We start from the raw sequence: 5,133 nt of genomic DNA on the forward strand, positions 1-5,133 counted from the left end.
AGCTGAGAGCCCGCGCCTGGGCTCCGTCTCTGCAGCCGGCTTCCCTGCTCCGATACCTGGGAGCTCTGCCGCACTCAGGCACCCCCGGTCTTTCTGTGACCCCGAGGGTCCTGAGACCACACTGTCCCGCGAGGGTTCCACCCCCCACTTCGCCACCAGAGTGACGTCCCTCAGCGGAGCAGACTTCTAAAAGTTCCGATTTTGTGCTCCGCGGCTCTATCACTTGCCAGAAGCGGCCGACGGAGGCCCCTCCCCCGCCGTCTATCCTCCCGAATATCGCCTCGGATTCACTTCTCTGCACGTCCTACCTTCCAGAAAGTGGTCGCTTTTCTGTTCAGAGAGTTGTTGCTCTTCTTTTCTTCGATCTCCTGTTGAGTTTGTAGGTGTTCAGAATGGTTTGATCCCTATCCAGCTGAATTCCTGAGAGGAGACGAAATCCAGGTCTCCTACTCCTCCGCCATCTTGCTCCGCCCCCTCCAAAAGCAATGTATTTCTGAGTTCTAGAAAAACCTTCATGCTTAATATTTTCTTTTCTATTCAGACTCCTATTAATATAATACACATCTCAATTTCTTTACTATTTTACATACACACACATGCACACACATTTGCCCCCACAAAAATACCATATATTTAAAGCAAAATAATGTCTAAGTCATAATACACAGATACACTTAAGCTAAACTGATAGCAGTTCTTGCCATTCTGTAGCCACACTGAATTTACATAATGTGTGATAAGTAGAAACCCCATGTAACTAAGAGACTTACCATGAACAGTTAAAGAAAGATATGGGGGCAGATTAATCATGCTGTTGTTTGTGCCTTACCTGACATGAAGGAAAGGGAAGGGAAGGAGAAGGAAAAGGAAGGAAGGAAGGAAGGAAGGAAGGAAGGAGGGAAAGAAAGAAAGAAAGAAAGAAAAGAAAGAAAGAAAGAAAGAAAGAAAGAAAGAAAGAAAGAAAGAAAGAAAGAGAAAGAAAGAAAGAGAAAGAAAGAAAGAAAGAAAGAAAAAGAATCAGAGGTTTTTATTTATCTGGTAAAGGTATAAATGACATAAAGGAAACCCTTGTTACCTGAGAGTAATTGTTACTTGATATAGTCACCTATAGAAATCCATTGAAAATAGAAGTAAAAATTTCATTGTGACTAATGAAAAATATTTAATTTCAATTGTATGTTAACAAATAAAACAAACTCACATTGATTGTGGATATACCAAAAATGTGTCCTATTTAAAATATTTTACAATTAAAAATAGAAATACTGTATGATAAAATAATTCCACCACTGGGTATTTGCCCAAAGAAAACAAAACACTAATTCAAAAAGATATATATTCCCTAATTGTTTTTTGTGTGTGTGTGGCTCATAAATGTTTAATTACTTGATTTGAACAGAGGAATGAAAAAAAAAAAAACCCCAGCAAGACAGGCCTGGCTTTAAGATTTTTTGTATTCAATTCGTTCTATTTTCACATCATCTCCAATTAGCTGATCCACATAAGTGACAACTGTAGAAGCCTGGGTATCCATCAACATGAATGAAGGGACAGCGTTTGTTTCCAAGGCATTATATGCTCCAGTGGCAGAACCCGGGTTAATGTAAAATTTATTTTCATGCTCAAATGCTTCAAATTTGTGTGTGTGTCCTGAGATAAGGACTGTCCACATCAAACTGCCTCTGCAACAGAGTGTGGCTGGCCCTGCCTCTCCGTGGAATAACTCGATGCCCATGGATCAGACCAGTTTTGAACTGCCCAACAGTCACCACTTTCTGTTCGGGATAATTCAGCTTCTCATGCAAGTCTCCTCAGAATATGAAGTCTTGAGATGGTCATAACTCTCTTTGGGGCAAAGGTTTCCAGTACAGAGAATGTGCTGAATCTTTCCTGGCACCAGAAGTTTTTTTTTTGCTTTTTGTTTTTTGTTTTTTTAATTTAGCTGGGAAACTGTTACACTGGTGTGGGATGTGCAGGTCTCCTAATACCAACACCAACATCCTGTCACTGGGCTCAACTCAGTCACCACAACCACTGCCACCATCTTCCTCTGTGTCCTCATTTTTACAATGGACTTTGAGTGTAATTTTGCTGACAAATTTGTAAGACAACACATTACTAATGTGGTTTACTTTTGACTTTTGCCACGGGACCTTAGAGAGTACAACTTTTGCCAAAAAAAAAAAGATCCATGTGACTAGGTGGCTTAGTTGGTTAAGCCTCTGACTCTTGGCTCAGGTCATAATTTCATGGCTTGTGGGATCAAGTCCCCAGTCGGGCTCCAGGCTTAGAGGGAATGTGCCCCTCCCCTCACTTGCTCATGCTCTCTCTTTCTCTCAAATAAGTAAATAAATCTTTTTTAAAAATTCAAGAATTTTATAAATTTTTCTAAAGGTCACTATTGATCCTTTGATATTCTAATCATTGTCTTTGGAAACACTTTTCACCATTCTTGCTAATGCCCCTTTTCAGTTAACTGGTATAATTTGGTTGGATCCTCTTTTGTGAAGAGTTTCCAAACGATTCGAGTCATTCTCCAGTACTAATTTTATGTAATCTCTGAAGAGATTTGTAAGTTTACTTTGGGATTACTTTGACTTTTTTTTTTTTTTTTCAATTTTACTGGTTGATGTTTTAGAATACTCAGCTACCCATGGGACAATTTCTGACAAAGGAATCAATGAGATAAGTTACTCACTAGTGATAAACTATAGAAGGGTGTTTGAGCGTAATTTAAATATTTACACATAATGGGAAATCTCAGAACTTTAAGAAATCCAGCAGAACAAAAAACCTACTTTTTAAAGTGATGATAACCAAACAACTGTTATAAAATAGAAATTCCATCAGCAGCTGCCAAAGCAAGATTTATTTGACCTGCTTTTGCCGCTTTTCATCTGTAACTATAAGTTTAATTAGTTTATAAAGGATGATAGCTCCCATTACCACCCCAGTTTCTTTTGAGCTCTTTAGTTTTAAATTGTAATTATTTAGCAAGCCAAAATATTCATTTCAGAATGCAAAAGAGCTAGCAATGATTAATTATGTGAGGATTTTCAAAAAATTGTGTACAAAATGACAATTTTCTTTTGTTCACAAAGTTGTCATTAGCTTATAAAATATTTCATATTGTAACATTAATTAGTTAACCATGACATAGTGATTTCAAAAAGATAACTAGTTGATCAACCTTAGAAAAACTACCTGGCAATCAAAGGAAATTGTTTTATTTTAATATAAAGAGAACAGCACTCAGAAACAAATAATTTAAATATTAGCTATCTTTTAAAAGGTACTAGTGGGATATATACATTTTTGAAATGTAATTTTCAAAAAAATGATGATCAATATGAGGTTCTTCTTCCAAATGATTTCTTTGTACATTTTCTTGAAAAATAAAAGTTCATTTTAACATTTTTAGGCTATAGTTATATCCAAAGTGATGAGAACTCAAAGCTCATGTGTGACTCACACCCTGAGTAAAATGAAATCAAACACCATGAATTAATTATAAAGGCCACTTCCCGGTCAATACATGGAATGAATGCATTAAGAGAGACATGTCTCTCTGTCCTTTGCCTCCTAAAATGCTGGACTCATTTAGCTGGCAGGTATTGACTTGAAATTTATGGTTTTATTTTATCTTGCTTTGTTAAGAAGTATCTTTTATTCATATCTGTACTCCATTTACAACAACAATCAACAGGAGATACAATTAGGTGTTGACTTTGATGGTGCCAACCCAAACACCAAGTCAATACTAATGGCCACTTTATTAGTGGGGTTTTTAAAAAATTTAAATAGAACTGAGAGCTCTAATGACTTGCCTCCAATTTAATTTCCCTCTTTAGCCAGATCCTGTTTAAAATGCTGAAGCACAAAGATAAAATTGCTTATGTAGGACAAAAAGAAAGAAAGAAAAGCTACCCTGTGTCAACTTTAGTCACAGCAACAATAAATATCTGATCTTGAAGCTTTTCTCCATCCACATGAGGCCATTCCAGGTTATATTTTCCACAATGTATGGACTTCAGGGATTCTTGCCCTGACATGGAAATTGTTGAGTTGCGACATTCCATTTCTCCTTCTGGTTGCCTCAGTGAGTTTGGGTTCGTTCTCTTTATTTTGTTGTCATCTTCACTGTGTTAGATACCTGGGAGGAGACTGCTGGTGGGGAGTTCTCCCCATTTCTCAGTCATTTCCCATGTTGGCTACTCCTTTGGGTACCTCCCCTTTTAAGAGTAACTGATGTGGATTAAGTTGGGAGGAAACAAAAGCCTTCAGTTTGCTTTCCTGTCCCCTCTGTGTCTCCCCTTTCTTCCAAAGCAGATGGGAGTAGTCCCATCTGACTCTCAGCCAGTCCTGTGAAAAATACAAGCAATGAGTAACAGCACTCTTTCCCGCCTCCGCAAAACATGGTTTCAGAGTCCTTCCTAGCACATCACTCCAACTGATTGAAGTTGGCACATGGAAGAAAACCAATTTGCCATCACATTTCCTGAGATAACCTAGAGTCTTCTATTGGCTCTACCCAAAGTATAAATAGGGGCTATCACAAAATGGTTTGTAGTGGGCTACATCGCTTATCAGTCATTTATTTGGTATTAGGAATGCCTTTTTGTTTTTGCACAGGACTCATGTGTAATGGTGGCTGCAGTCCCAGGATGGTCCAAAAAAATCTTATGAAATCATTTATTGAATTGTACTTTTCAAACAATCGTAAGATGTCATTTGTGGTACAATTTCTACGGGAAAATACATTTTACATTTTAGTCCAGGTCCCTAGAAATAGCTTTCTGTGTATCCATTTCCCTCTTCCTTTCTTGGCTGTTTTGGTTTCTTTGAAATTTCATTTCATCCTTCATGTGCTTGGAGGCACCGGCTTTTCATATACATTTTCCCTTCTGGAATTGCAAAAGTAAAGTTTGTATGTTTATGGTTAAAAATATAGACTATTAGGCTTTTTTTTTTTATAGTGGAAGTGTGATAGGTATACATTTAATTTGGGGTAAAAATAGGTTAAGATGAAGGAAAAGCCCAAATAAATAGTTTCAGGTATTTGATTTAAAATATGTTTATTAAATTTTTATTGTTAATAGGATCTAGGGAATTTTCAGTCAAATAGCATTGTGC

General features: G+C 37.3%; 1 pseudogene; it reads right to left on the minus strand.

Moving 5' to 3' along the window:
• Positions 1-1,440: 1,440 nt before the first annotated feature.
• On the minus strand, positions 1,441-2,081 carry LOC118538235 (vacuolar protein sorting-associated protein 29 pseudogene; annotated as a pseudogene).
• Between the last annotated feature and the right edge of the window lie 3,052 nt (positions 2,082-5,133).

This window comes from Halichoerus grypus, chromosome 2, assembly GCF_964656455.1.
Source record: "Halichoerus grypus chromosome 2, mHalGry1.hap1.1, whole genome shotgun sequence".
Classification (NCBI taxonomy): Eukaryota; Metazoa; Chordata; class Mammalia; order Carnivora; family Phocidae; genus Halichoerus; species Halichoerus grypus.